The sequence below is a fragment of the Arachis ipaensis genome, chromosome B10 (genome assembly GCF_059453495.1).
Source record: "Arachis ipaensis isolate K30076 ecotype BB chromosome B10, ASM5945349v1, whole genome shotgun sequence".
In the NCBI taxonomy this organism is placed as follows: domain Eukaryota; kingdom Viridiplantae; phylum Streptophyta; class Magnoliopsida; order Fabales; family Fabaceae; genus Arachis; species Arachis ipaensis.
This window is the reverse complement of record NC_142435.1, coordinates 91,743,043-91,758,903: the sequence shown is the minus strand read 5'-3', so window position 1 is coordinate 91,758,903 and position 15,861 is coordinate 91,743,043. Positions and strand designations below refer to the sequence as shown.

The following is a 15,861-nucleotide window of genomic DNA, read 5'->3' as shown; positions in this document are numbered from 1 at the left end:
TTTCGAAAATTTTTAAGGGAAAAACACTAAGGAACACCAAACTTAAAAATTTTAAGATCAAGACACAAGGGAAACTCAAGAACACTTTGAAGATTCACAAGAACACAAAGGAAGAACACCAAACTTAAAATTTTTTAGAAAACTACTAAAATTTTTGAAAAACACAGAGAAGTCAACAAGAAAACACCAAACTTAAAGTTTGGCATAGGATTTAATAGAAAAATTATTTTTGAAAAAGATTTTAATAAAAAAAATAAGGATTCTAAAGTTTTAACACGACAATAATACGAGACTCTAAACAAAAAGAGAAATTTTTCCTAATCTAAGCAACAAAATAAACCGTTAGTTGTCCAAACACGAACAATCCCCGGCAACGGCGCCAAAAACTTGGTGCACGAATTGTGAATCACACTTTTCACAACGCGTACCACTAACCAGCAAGTGCACTGGGTCGTCCAAGTAATACCTTACGTGAGTAAGGGTCGAATCCCACGGAGATTGTTGGTTTGAAGCAAGATGTGGTTTTCTTGTAATTCTTAGTCAGGAAATCAATTATGTTTATCAGTTAAATTGCGAATAACCAAGAGAGCATAAATTAAAGGTTACTTGTTATGCAGTAATGGAGAATATGTTTGAGTTTTGGAGATGCTTTGTGTTCTGAATCTCTGCTTTCCTCTGTCTTCTGATTCACGCACGCACGTCCTCCTATGGCAAGCTGTATGTAGGGGATCACCGTCGTCAATGGCTACATCCCATCCTCTCAGGGAAGAATATGCTCACATGCTCTGTCACAGCATGGCTAATCATCTATTGGTTCTCGATCATACTGGAATAGGGTTCTTCATCCTTTTGCGTCTGTCACTAACGCCCAGCACTCGCGAGTTTGAAGCTCGTCACAGTCATTCAATCCCTGAATCCTACTCGGAATACCACAGACAAGGTTTAGACTTTCCGGATTCTCATGAATGCCGCCATCAATCTAGCTTATACCACAGAGATTCTGATTAAGGAATCTAAGAGATATTCATTCAATCTGATGTAGAACGGAGGTGATTGTCAGACACACGTTCATGGATTGAGGAAGGTGATGAGTGTCACTGATCATCACCTTCTCCATAGTTAGGCGCGAATGGATATCTTAGATAGGAACACGCATGTTTGAATGGAAAATAGAAATACTTGCATTAATTCATCGAGACACAGCAGAGCTCCTCACCCCTAACAATGGAGTTTAGAGACTCATGCCGTCAAAGAGTACAAAGTTCGGATCTAAAATGTCATGAGATGCAAAATAAGTCTCTAAAAGTTGTTTAAATACTAAACTAGTAGCCTAGGTTTACAAAAAATAAGTAAACTATGATGATGATGCAGAGATCCACTTCTGGGGCCCACTTGGTGTGTGCTGTGGCTGAGATTTAAGCAATTCACGTGCAGAGGCCATTTGTGGAGTTGAACGCCAGTTTTTGTGCCAGTTTGGGCGTTCAACTCCAGCTTTTGATTCTTTTATGGCGCTGGACGCCAGAATTGGGCAGAGAACTGGCGTTGAACGCCAGTTTACGTCATCTATCCTTGAGCAAAGTATGGACTATTATATATTTCTGGAAAGCCCTAGATGTCTACTTTCCAACGCAATTGGAAGAATGCCATTTTGAGTTCTGTAGCTCCAGAAAATCCACTTTGAGTGCAGGGAGGTCAGAATCCAACAGCATCAGCAGTCCTTTTTCAGCCTGAATCAGATTTTTGCTCAGCTCCTTCAATTTCAGCCAGAAAAATACCTGAAATTACAAAAAAACATACAACTCATAGTAAAGTCCAGAAATATAAATTTTTCCTAAAAACTAATGAAAATAGACTAAAAACTAACTAGAACATACTCAAAACTATATGAAATTAACCCCAAAAAGCGTATAAAATATCCGCTCATCAGTGGCCTTGCAAAAGTTCATCGACGCGTACGCGTGATGTACACGTACGCGTGATAGAGCCACGTGTTGGACTTATCTGAAAACACTGGGGGTGATTTCTGGGCTGTTTTTGGCCCAGTTTCAAGCCCAAAAAACACAGATTAGAGGCTGCAGAGTGGGGGAAACACATTCATTCATGACACAACTTTCATTCACATAATTTTAGGTTTAGATGTAGTTTTCTAGAGAGAGAGGCTCTCCCCTCTCTCTAGGTTTTAGGTTTTAGGTTTAGCTATTCTCAATTTGATATTTTTATCTTAGTTTGATTAGTTTCTCTTATACTCTTATTTAGTTTAGCACTTTAGTCTATTTATTTCCCTTGTTGATTACTCTATGTTGCCAATTTATTTTATGAATTCTCATGTTAGACTTGATTTTTTATTTAATGAAATTTGAGCTATTTCATATTTATTGCTTCTTCTATTATTTGTTAGTCATTGATATTTGTAATTGGTTGTTTAGATTTAATAATCCTAGTTACTTTTCTATGCTTTGATGTTATGCCTCCCAAGTGTTTGAGAAAATACTTGGTTGGATTTTGGTGTAGATTTCTCTCCTTTTGGCTTTGGTTGAGTAATTGGAGACTATTGAGTTATCAAACTCCTTTGTTGATTGATAATTGAAAGTTGCTAGTTGATTTGAATCCCTCTAAAGCTAGTCTTAGGAGTTGACTAGGACTTGAGGAATTGATGAGCGGATAATTTAATAATCCCTTTTTATTTATTATATTTTTATTAGTTTTTATGCAAAAATCACATTTCTGGACTTTACTATAAGTTTGTATGTTTTTTTGTGATTTCAGGTATTTTCTGGCTGAAATTGAGGGACCTGAGCAAAAATCTGATTCAAAGGCTGAGAAAGGACTACAGATGCTATTGGATTCTGACCCTCCTGCAATCGAAGCGGATTTTCTAGAGCTACAGAATCCCAATTGGCACGCTCTCAATTGCTTTGGAGAGTAGACATCTTGGGTTTTCCAGCAATGTATAATAGTCCATACTTTGCCCAAGATTGGATGGCCCAAATTCGCGTTCAAACACCCACCAGAGACCCTTTTCTGGCGTAAAACGCTAGAACTGGCACCAAAACTGGAGTTAAACGCCCAAACTGGCACCCAAAATGGCGTCTAACTCCAAGAATGGCCTATGCACGAGAAAGCTTCAATGCTCAGCCCAAGCACACACCAAGTGGGCCCCGGAAGTGGATTTCTACACTATCTGCATTTAGTTACTCATTTTCTGTAAACCTAAGTTACTAGTTTAGTATAAATAGCACTTTTTACTATTGTATTCGCATCTTAGAAGTTTTAGAACACTTTGATGTTACATTTGGAGGCTGGCCTCACGGCCATGCCTAGACCTTTTTCTCTTATGTATTTTCTACGATGGAGTTTCTACACCTCATAGATTAAGGTGCGGAGCTCTGCTGTTCTTCATGAATTAATGCAAGTACTATTGTTTTTTTTTCAATTCACGCTTACTTCTTCTCCAAGATATACTCTCATACTTAATTCAGTAAGTCAGAATGATGGGGTGACCCGTGATAATCACCCACTATCTTCATTACTCGCTTAGCCAAGATCTGCGTGCCTGACAACCACAAGCGGTCTACATGATGTTCAACGTAGTCATTGGACAACAGCTGGAGTATATTCTCTTGGATCTCTGATCTACGGACCAAGTCTGGGAGATTAAAACCTTCGTGGTATAAGCTAGAACCATTGGCAGCATTCCTGAGATCCGAAAAGTCTAAACCTTGTCTGTGGTATTCCGAGTAGGATCTGGGAAGGGATGACTGTGAAGAGCTTCAAACCTGCGAATATTGGGCGTAGTGACAGTGTGCAAAAGGATAGAGAGATCCTATTCCAACGCTAGCGGGAACTGACAGATGATTAGCCGTGCGGTAGCTATACCTGGTATTTTTCATCCGAGACGAGAAATCCGACAGTTGATTAGCCGTGCAGAGATCGTACCTGGTATTTTTCATCCGAGAGGATCATATAGCTTGCCATGGAAGGGAGCACGCATGATTGGAAGAAGACAGTAGGAAAGCAGAGGTTCAGAAGCAACAAAGTATCTCCAAACGCTTATCTAAAATTCCCACCAATGAATTACTGACGTCGAGATTTTTACCAGTAAAGAGATTCATAGAAACAGTTGTGTTGTAGATATAGTCTCTAAACCGATAAAAATCTCTTCGTACAAACGTTTTGGGTATCACAAGTAACAAACCCCTTATTAAAATTGTTAACCGAGTATTCAAACCTCGGGTCGTCTTCTCAAGGAACTGCGAGGGAGTATGTTCTTATTATTGGCTATAAAGGTTGTAATCGGGGTTTAGAAGATGAGAAGCAAGTAATTTAAATGACAAGTAAAGTAAATGGCAATTAAAATAAATAAATACTGTAAAGCAGACTATTGGCAAGGTAAGAGAAGTTGGAGGTCTAACGTAGTTATCTCTCTCAACTATAATGAAAGTTGATTCTAAACTCCACCTGGTCAACCTTTACTAGGGCAAAGGAAAGTCAAGGGACTAATTAAATTGACCTTTAAATCCTATTTATTTCCTAAGAAAAGGTTGGGATCACTTAAGTTCAGCTCAATTAGCAAGATAACGATTATCAATTATGTTGAGTTTAATAACTGTTGAGTTACTAAATTCTTAACCAGGACCAAAAGGGGAAAAAGTAAAATTGCTGGAATAATAAAAATTGTCCTTAGATGGGAAGCAATGGTAACTTAAATCAAAGAGAACAATCATAAACTGAAAATACCTCAACTATTATTAATTCAAATAATAGTCTGTAACATGGAAGAATTCTTAGATCCAATTATAAAGGTAAATAGCCAACTCAGATACTGAAATAAATAGATAAAGTGAAAGGGAAGTTTAAAACAAAGAAATATAAAACCTGGATTGAGAGTCACTCTTAAACAAGAAGAAATCCTAAATCCTAAGAGAGAGAGAGAGAAGATCTCCCTCCCAACTAAATCTAAATCATTGGAAAATAAAATATGCGAGCTCTCTTTGAATGGATGCATTCCCAGACTTTATAACCTCTGGTCTAAGCTGTCTGTATTTGGATCTGGGCCAAAAAGGGCTTCAGAATTTGCTGGGGGCGTATTCTGCAAATTCTGATACGTGGCCTCTGTCACGCATCCGCGTGGGTCACGCGGTCGCGTCATTCGGAGCTTTTCCTTGCCACGCGGTCGCGTCAGTCATGCGACCGCGTCATGTGCGTTCTGCTTAAGGTGCGCGGTCGCGTCAGTCATGCGGCTGCGTCGCTGCTGATTCGTGCTTGGCACGCGATCGCGTGAATACCAGTTTCTTTCAAAGCTCCGTTTTTCCTTCTCCTTCCATTTTTTGTATGTTTCCTTTTCTGTCTTTTAAGTCATTCTGCCTTAGAAAACCTGAAACTACTCAACACACTAATCACGGCATCGAATGGAAATAAAGGTAATTAAAATAATTAATTTTTAAAGCTTAGGAAATATGTTTTTCACAATATGACATAATAAGGAAGGGAAAGTAAAACCATACAATTAATGTGAATAAGTAGGTGAGGGATTGTATAAATCACTCAAATTAAGCAGAAAAGAACTCATGAAATATGGGTTTATCAACCTCCCCACACTTAAACACTAGCATGTCCTCATGCTAAATCCAAGGTAAATAATTAAGGTTAAAGTGATGGAATGTCATGCAATGCAACCTAATTTAAATGCAACTACCTAAATGAATGATGCATCCTGCAACTCTAAATTATTCACTTATATATAAACCTTACATGTAGTCAAGTTAATTCACATTCTCAAGGAGTCATGTATATATATATATATAGCCAACCTTTAAATAATAAAGCATTTTAGCAAATGAGATGGGAAAGAAAACATTGTTCAAACTTGCAAAACAATTAGTAAATTAAGTACAGATATATGTTGATGAGTTATTGAACCCTCACTGGATTTTGTGTTTACTCTCTAGTCACTTAGTGTTTATTGGGTTTATTCACTCTATTTTTCTTTTTATTCTTGCTTTCTATAGCTTTGTTCTTCATCTAACCAATCAACAATTATAGAATATAGTCACACCAAAAAGTCATGAGGTCTTTAATTGAGGTTGTAATGGGGTCAAGGTAAAGGTAAGGATTTATGTATAGGGTCAAGTGAGCTAAGAATTGAATCCTTAATTAGACTAAGATCTCACCTAACATACATTTTTAGCAAGATAAAACTTCTTTACCTATTCTCCCATATTATCCCACATATTGTTACATGCTCATGTTTCACTTTTTATTTTTATCCCATGTGCATTGTTTTTATTTTGCATTGGGGAATTTCTTTTGTATCCCCTTTTATTTAGATGCTGAAAATAACTTTCTTTCTTTTCTTCTTTTTTTTTTAATGCACATGGTAATTGAATCACTTAGATTTTCTCATGAGCATGCTTCCCAATTTTATTTTATTCCTTTCAACTTTTCTACCTTTTGTTTCTATCATCCGTGTTCCCAAAAGGTTTCCCACATTTAACTCTATTCATAATTTTCTATCTTAAGCTAACCAAGGATTCACTTGGGATTTTCTTTTGTTTTTTTTCTGCTCAAGGCTAGTAATTTGGCTAAATAGAATAAAGGGGTTTTAAAAGGCTCAAGGGGGCTAACAAGGGTGATGTAAAAGGTAGGCTATTTTTTTGGGGTAAGTGAGTTAAAATCAAATGATGGCCTCAATCATTCTCTTGGTATGTATTTATTCTATATTCTATAATTGGACATATAGATTAAAGCAAAGGAAAGAACATCAGAATAAAAAGAAATGAAACACAGAGAAATTAAATTATGGTTTGAATGCAACCATACAATTAAGCTCAAGACTCACAGGCTGTCTGTTCTCTAACTCAAGCATCATATATCATTTATATATTGTATGCAGGTTTAGTTAAAAATTCCCATTATTCTCAAAAAAAATTATTTAGGGTGGCTTTTAAAGTTTTAATGTTCCTCCTTGATGAAATGTTGTCAGCTTAACTATGTCATGTAATGCTATATATACAAGGTTTATGGATTTAAGTTTGTTATATTCAATTTCCTAGCTTACTTCCTTTTTATATTTTTCAATTTAAACTATACTATCTTATGCTAAAAAGGGTAAACTATACTAATTAATCCACTAATAAATCAGAATTGCAAACTAAACTAAATAACTAAAATAAACTAACTGGCTAAAATATGAACTAAAGATGCAGAATGAAGAAAAATACAAAAAAATATCCAAGATAAAAGAAAAAGTATGTAGTGGTTCACCAAAATAAATGCTAGAGATGGCGACCTCCCCACACTTAAAAGGAAGCATCGTCCCCGATGCTCATTCAAGCTGGGTGTGAAGGAGTGTCATCACTGGGAGGGATGGTAGCTGGAGTCTCAGTGGTGGTGGTGGGCTGAGGGTCTGGCTGCTGTGGAGGAGGAGCTGACTGGATCGGGATCTCAAGATCCGCAGCCTCAATCTGATGTGGGACCGCTGCCTATGGTACGGCTGGTGCTGCCTCTCCCTAGGGATAGGTCTCTGCCTCGGGCGCATCCGCCTCCTCCTCAGATGCCTCGGATGGTGTGTCAGGCTCGGAGGGGATGTCACCGGATCGTATCATCAGCTTTAGGTGCTCATAGCGCCGCTTGTTGCGATGCTCCATCTGGTCAAGTCGTCGAAACAAGCGGTGCACCAGATGATAGATGGGCTCTGTGGCAGGTGGAGGTGCAGTGGTGGTAGCAGGGGTAGGTGGTGCAGCAGTGGAGGAAGAGGGTCCAGCAGACGGTGGAGCTGTCACATCAGTAGCAGTGAATGGTGGTGGTCTGTGGCCCAAGGCTAAGAAGTTCCGGCTGTGCGGAATGATCTTCCTACAATCTGCCGCTGGTGGTCTCTCATCGGCATCCTCCCATGGCACTTCAGCTCGACGGCCAAGCTGTGTAACTAGATACGGAAAAGGGAGGGTGCCTCGGACGTGGACCCTGGCCATATAGTGCCGAATGAAACGTGGCAGATATAGGTCCTTACCCTCCAGCACACACCAAAGGAGGGTGATCATAGCAGCCGGGATCTCCGTCTCGTGAGTACTCGGCATCACATAATTACTCAAGATCTGATGCCATAACCGAGCCTCATCATTTAAGTATGCTCTCTTGATCCCTCTAGGCATGGTAGTGTCCTGATCCATCTCCCAAGGAACTGTCGGGTCGAGAGCTATCCGTGCCTTTACGGCATCCCAATCAAACTGCATCTGATTTGAAAGTCACTCTTAAACAAGAAGAAATCCTAAATCCTAAGAGAGAGAGAGAGAAGATCTCCCTCCCAACTAAATCTAAATCATTGGAAAATAAAATATGCGAGCTCTCTTTGAATGGATGCATTCCCACACTTTATAACCTCTGGTCTAAGCTGTCTGTACTTGGATCTGGGCCAAAAAGGGCTTCAGAATTCGCTGGGGGCGTATTCTGCAAATTCTGATATGTGGCCTCTGTCACGCGTCCGCGTGGGTCACGCGGTCGCGTCATTCGGAGATTTTCCTTGCCACGCGGTCGCGTCAGTCATGCGACTGCGTCATGTGCGTTCTGCTTAAGGCGCCTGACTAAGTATCTTTATCAATTACATAAGTATCTTTATCTTTATCAATTACATAAGTATCTTTATCTTATTTTATGTTTTACTTATCTTTTAATTATCAAAACTTCATAACCATTTGAATCCGCCTGACTAAGATTTACAGGATGACCATAGCTTACTTCAAGTCGACAATCTCCGTGGGATCAACCCTTACTCATGTAAGGTATTACTTGGACGACCCAGTGCACTTGCTGGTTAGTTGTGCGAAGTTGTGAAAAGTGTGATCACAATTTCGTGCACCAAGTTTTTGGTGCCGTTGCCGGGGATTGTCCGTGTTTGGACAACTTACGGTTCATCTTGTTTCTTAGATTGGGTAATTTTATTTTATGTTTAAGCTTTTTATTTTTATTTTCAAAAAAAAATATAAAATACGTGTTTTCGAAAAATTCAAAAAAAAAATGTATTCTTCAGAATTTTTAAGAATGAATTCTAGAGCTTCATGAGATATGTTGAAACCTGGCTGGCTGTTAAGCCATGTCTAATCTTTTGGACCGAGGTTTTCACTTTCCATTGAAGAAAGGACATTCTTGTATGTGTTATGTTAAAGCTTGGCTGGCCATTTGGCCATGTCTAATCCTTTTGGACCGGAGATTTAGAATAACATTGCATGAGCCTTTGGATTCTCATTTATAGTTCTGTGCTAAAGCTTGGCTGGCCATTGGCCATGTCTAAACTTTTGGACCAAAGCTTTAGACTAACATTACAAGAATCCTGGAATTCTCATTAAAAATTTTGAATTTCTTTATTTTCTTTTTCCAAAATAATTTCAAAAAATATACAAAAAAAATTAATAAAATCATAAAAACGAAAAAAATTGTGTTTCTTGTTTGAGTTTAGTATCAAATTTTAAGTTTGGTGTCAATTGCATGTTTTAATTTTTCTTTAATTTTCGAAAATATATGCATTATGTTCTTCATGATCTTCAAGTTGTTCTTGATAATTTTCTTTGTTTAATCTTGTGATTTTCTTGTTTTGTGTTTTTTGTTGTTTTACATATGCATTTTCGAATTCATAGTGTCTAAACATTAAAAATTTCTAAGTTTGGTGTCTTGCATGTCTTTCTTTTCTTAAAAATTTTCAAAAAATATGTTCTTGATGTTCATCATGATCTTCAAAGTGTTCTTGGTGCTCATCTTGACATACAAAGTGTTCTTGCATGCATTATTTGTTTTGATCTTAAATTCTTATGTCTTGTGTCTTTTTGTTGTGTTTCTCTTTCTTCATTAATTCAAAAAAATCAAAAATAATATCTTTCCCTTATTTCACTCATAAATTTTAAAATTTTGGGTTGACTTAATCAAAAAAATTTTAAAAAATTTAGTTGTTTCTTGTTAGTCAAGCCAAAATTTCAATTTAAAAATACTATCTTTTCAAATCTTTTTCAAAAATCAAATCTTTTTCATTTTTCTATCATGTTTTTCGAAAATTCTCCAAAATAAATTTTCAAAATCTTTTTCTTATTTTTATTTCATAATTTTTGAAATCTTTGCTAGCATTTAATGTTTTGATTCAAAAATTTCAAGTTTGTTACTTTCCTGTTAAGAAAGGTTCAATCTTTAAATTCTAGAATCATATCTTTTAGTTTCTTGTTAGACAAGTCATTAAATTTAATTTTAAAAATCAAATCCTTTTAATTAACTTTTCAATCTTTTTCAAAATAAATTTCAAATCATATCTTTTTCAAAACTTTAATTTCAAAATCTTTTTCTAACTTCTTAGCTTTTCAAAATTTATTTTCAAATCTTTTTCAATTAACTACTTGAATTTTTGTTTGTTTTACTATTTCTTATCTTTTTCAAAACCACCTAAATACTTTTCTCTCTCTAATTTTTGAAAACCACTAACAAATTTTTCAAAATTCTTTTTAATTAACTAATTGTTTTAAATTCTAATTTTATTTTATTTCTTTTAATAATTTCGAATTCTAACTATTAATTAAAATAAAAACAAAAACATTTTTCTTTTCTTTTAAATTAATATTCGAATACTCTCTCTCTCATCCCTTTCTATTTATTTATTTAATTACTAACACTTCTCTTCTTCTTAAAATTCGAACCCTCTCCCTCTCTCTGTGTTTGAATTCTCTTTATTCTCTCTCTACCTCATTCTTCTATTCTTCTCTTCTTCTACACATATAAAGAAATCTCTATACTGTGACATAGAGGATTTCTCTTCTTTTCTGTTCTCTTCTTTTTCATATGAGCAGGAACAAGGATAAGAACATTCTTGTTGAAGCTAATCCTGAACTTGAAAGGACTCTGAAGAGAAAGCTAAGAGAAGCTAAAGCACAATACTCTGGAGAGGACCTTACAGAAATTTTTGAAAAAGAAGAAGACATGGCAGCCAAAAATAACAATGATGGTGGAGATGCAAGGAAGATGCTTAGTGACTTTACTGCACCAACTTCTGACTTCTATGGAAGAAGCATCTCAATTCCTGCAATTGGAGCAAACAACTTTGAGCTTAAGCCTCAATTAGTTTCTCTAATGTAGCAGAATTACAAGTTTCATGGACTTCCATTGGAAGATCCTCATCAGTTCTTAGCTGAATTCTTGCAAATCTGTGACACTGTTAAGACCAATGGGGTTAATCCCGAGGTCTACAGACTTATGCTTTTCCCCTTTGCTGTAAGAGACAGAGCTAGGATATGGTTGGATTCACAACCTAAAGAAAGCCTGAACTCTTAGGAAAAGTTGGTCAATGCTTTCTTGGCCAAATTCTTTCCACCTCAAAAGATGAGCAAGCTTAAAGTGAAAGTCCAAACCTTCAAACAGAAGGAAGGTGAATCCCTCTATGAAGCTTGGGAAAGATACAAGCAATTGATCAGAAGGTGTCCTTCTGACATGCTTTCAGAATGGAGCATCTTATGTATATTTTATGATGGTCTGTCTGAATTGTCCAAGATGTCATTGGACCACTCTGTTGGTGGATCTTTTTATCTGAAGAAAACACCTGCAGAAGCCTAGGAACTCGTTGAAATGGTTGCAAATAACCAGTTCATGTATACTTCTGAAAGAAATCTTGTGAATAATGGGATGACTCAGAAGAAAGGAGTTCTTGAGATTGATACTCTGGATGCCATATTGGCTTAGAATAAAATATTGACTCAGCAAGTCAATGTGATTTCTCAGAGTCTGACTAGAATACAAGCTGCATCTGACAGTACCAAAGAAGCCCCCTCTGAAGAAGCAGCTTATGACCCTGAGAATCCTGGAATAGAATAAGTGAATTACATGGGAAAATCCTATGGAAAGATTTATAATACTTCATGGAGAAATCATCCAAATTTCTCATGGAAGGATCAACAGAAGCCTCAACAAGGCTTCAATAATAATAATGGTGGGAGAAATAGGTTTGGCAATAGCAAGCCTTTTTCCCATCATCTTCTCAGCAACAGACAGAGAATTCTAAGCAGAGCCTCTCTGACTTAGCAACCATAGTCTTTGATCCATCTAAGACCACTCTTAGTTTCATGACTAAAACAAGGTCCTCCAAGTGGGTCAGCTGAGTAAAAGAGTTACTGAACTCCCTTCAAGTACTCTCCCAAGCAATACAGTAGAGAATCCAAAGAGAGAGTGCAAGGCCATCAATATGTCCAAAATGGCTGAACTTGTAGAGAAGGGAAAGGCAGTGATTTCTAGTGAGGATTGGTGGGTGGAAATCAGATTCCACACTTAAACTCATCGGCAAGTGTACCGGGTCGCATCAAGTAGTAAAACTCACTTAGAGTGAGGTCGATCCCACAGGGATTGATGGATCAAGCAACTTTAGTGAGTGATTAGTCTAGTCAAGCTAACATTGGTGAATTGAAGTGAAATTGAAGCAACAGAATGTAAATAGCAGTGAATTTAAAGTTGCAGAAAGTAAATGAGCAGAAAACTTAAAGAGCAAGGAATGTAAACTGCAGAAGCTTAAATGACAAGAAAGGTAAATTGCATGAAATGTAAATAAGCAGAATGTAGATTGGACAAAAGCTTAAAGAGCAAGAAAAAATAAATTGCAGCAAAATATAAAGGGGGCTGAGTGCTGGAAAGTAAAAGAAGCAGTAGATCAAAGCTTAGAGCAATTGTAGAGGAATTAAATTGTGCAGGAAATGTAAATCAAGCTCAGTGTGAATGGAAAAGTGAAATTGCAGAAGAACAGAATTGCAGATTTGCAAGAAAAGTAAATTTGGATCTCAACAATTTCAAATGTAAGTTGCAGAATGTAGAAGAGTAAATCAGGCTCAAAGGAAACTAAATTGTGAAAGTGCAGAAGAACAGAATTTTAGGAAAGGAAATTTGCATAAAGCTGAATTGATCTTTGAAATGTAAAGAGAGCAGAAAATTAAAAGTGTTTCAAAGAAGACTTTCTATTCCACCCTACTCCTAATGCTCTCTAGCAGAGCCAGCCTTCTTATTGAAAAAAAACTGATGCCTTTATATAGGCTTTACAAAATGAAAATTGAAAACAAATTACAATTAAATAAAATTCCTATTCTATGTAATCCTTGTGCCTTTGAGTGATGTCAATTGGGTTTTGCTTGCTTTGGATTTCAATGAAATGGTTTGATTTTTATTTGGCCTTGAATAAAAAAAGGATTTGAAGAAGGATGGGTCTGGTTGGTTTTGGTTCAAGTTGGTTGGAGGCATGGGGCAGCTCCCAGTGGAACGCTCAGTTAAGTTAGTGAACTGAGCGCTACACATGCTCCTTGTGTCAAGCCTCGAACCAAGCCTTGCCCATAGTGTATACATAGCGCTCAGTGAGATAAATCAACATAGCGCTCACATGCTGCGCTCGTTTCCCTCTTCGAGCCTTGGCTACTCCTCTCCTTGGCTAGCAATGATGTAGCGCTCGGTTAAGTGATGTAACATAGCGCCCTTGCTTGCCCTTGTAGCGCTCTTCACTTGTCTTCATGGGGGGCCCGAAAGAGTTACAAAATTCAACGTAGCGCTCCCTTTAATAATGAGCGCTCCGTTGCCTTTTATGAATGCTACATGCTTTCATGAATGGCTTTACTAACTAATGCATGCTTTTATTATATTACATAGTTAATAAAGCCAATTGCATTACGTTAAAGCATTCATTCATTAATTCATTGGCTTTAATAATGTATTACATGCATGCTTGATTAGTAATGCCGTAAAGCTCATTCATTTTTGGCATTAATGATTTAAATGCTTTATACATGCATTAATTGGTTTTATTTACAATGCCAATTAATGAACTTTAGCGTTCATTCATGTAACGCCATGATTCATTGGCTTGAATAATTAAATGCATGCATAAGGCATATATATCATGCCATGGCTTCATGGTAATGGGCCACGCTTTTAAAAGCCTGGCCTAAAGCTCCAAAGTGTGCCTCAACTCCAAAATGTGCCCAAAATTCCTCTTTTTTTCTTTTTAACATATTTTTTGCTATTTTGCTTCTTTTTCCACTTATTTCCTACAAAATTTATAAAATCAAAAGATCAAAGAAATATACCATTTAAGCACAAAAGAATGCAATATTTAAGCACTAATCCTCAATTTCTTGTATGAAAAAGCATAGAAAAACATGACATGATGACATGTCATCACAACACCAAACTTAAACCTTGCTTGTCCCCAAGCAAGGAAAGAATCATGCAATAAAGATTGACAATCCAAGGTATGACGAATAGCAACTCAATGTTCATGGTTAGCTAGTTTTCTATGCATGCTACAATCACAAAAGAAATGTAAATGATTGATGCTTCTATCTAGCTCAATTTATGAAATCTTTTTCTTATATTTCTTCCTTGAAATAAGCTTTTGATTTTTTTATTAGCTTCTCCTTTTGGATGCTTTGCCCCATGAGTTGATAACAAAGCTACGACTCTAAATGCTTTGTTTTCAAGTATTACCACTTGATACATAAGCACCACAAGCATTTAATTAGAGGACTTCATTAAGCTCATTTGTTTCTTTTCTTGACTCTCTAATCATTGATGCTCAGAGCCTTGAGCTTTCAGGGAGTGCTTTTTGCACTTTGAGCCTAACCTTGACTTCTAAGTATTTTGTTTTCAAGATTTTTGCTTGATACATAAACACCACAAGTACTTAACAAGGAAATTGTCATTGGTACTCAGAGCCTTCAGATTTCTCATTCTTTCCCTTTTTCTTTTCTTGTCTTAACAGCATTTGCTTTTTCAAGGTTTTCATGATTTCCAAAAATTTCATAAAATGTTCTAGATGCAAACTTCAATTAAATAAAAATCTAATGCAATTGAGCAACAATTAACCATACTAGCCTTCCAATACTTGTATGCACATGCTAAGTTCCTCTTTAATTCCTTGTTTGTTTATGATCATAATGCTTTATTGCTTTTGAATTTACAAAACTCAAGTTCGTAGTCATAATGTCACAGCACCATTTTACAATCAAAATTTAGGCTATGCTTATTCATACACACACATGCATACAGAGAATAGAAAGACAATCATGCAATTTAAAGTGCTGAAAACAAATGAGAGGAAAAAAGAACTTTACAACCTTGTAATTCATCTTCTCTATTGTTGTCATTTTCCTCCCATTCTCCTCCTTCCCATACCACACTTAGAATGCTTGCTCATCCTTAAGCAACAATTAGAACAGTGATGGTGGGGTCTAAAATGGATCATGAATGTCTTACACAAGAAGATATCAGTAGCATATGTGTTTAAGCAAGCAAGTTAAAAATAACCATCAAGGCACAGAGAAACGGAAACATTGTGATTGAAAACATAAGAGGGTGTGCATGATACATTGCATAAAGAATAAGTGGCACACCAAACTTAGTGTGACACTTTCACTTGAAATTGATGCAAGTATCCAGTAAGGATTGGAAGCAAATTTTGTTGCATAGCAACACCAAACTTAGAATGCAGTCACATGTCCATTTTATTTGAACTAAGAGTAAGCAAAGGAAACTATTATATGTTAAATACAATCACCAAGCCAAGAATCTGTCATGAATAAGGATTTATTGGTGATGTATTAACAAAAACAGTTAATAAAAGAAAGCACTGAAAACAAGGAAATGACTAAAACAAAGAGAAAATTAAAATTGTCTATCTAAAAGAAAGATAACACTGCAAAAGGCCTTATGATTATGCAGACAAGTGGTGTTGCTGAATGAATTGCATAGAAAAATAAGTGGCACACCAAACTTAGAATCTTAGTGTGACACTTCCATGTAGAATTGATGCAATCATCCAAAGGGATTGAAAACAAATTGTTGCAGGGCTACACCAAACTTAGAGTG

General features: G+C 36.5%; 1 non-coding gene across 1 annotated transcript; it reads right to left on the bottom strand.

Moving 5' to 3' along the window:
• Window positions 1-11,355: 11,355 nt before the first annotated feature.
• On the bottom strand, window positions 11,356-11,463 carry LOC148580854 (small nucleolar RNA R71). The gene has a single exon (XR_015898702.1). It is a non-coding gene; the product is annotated as a small nucleolar RNA R71 (small nucleolar RNA).
• Between the last annotated feature and the right edge of the window lie 4,398 nt (window positions 11,464-15,861).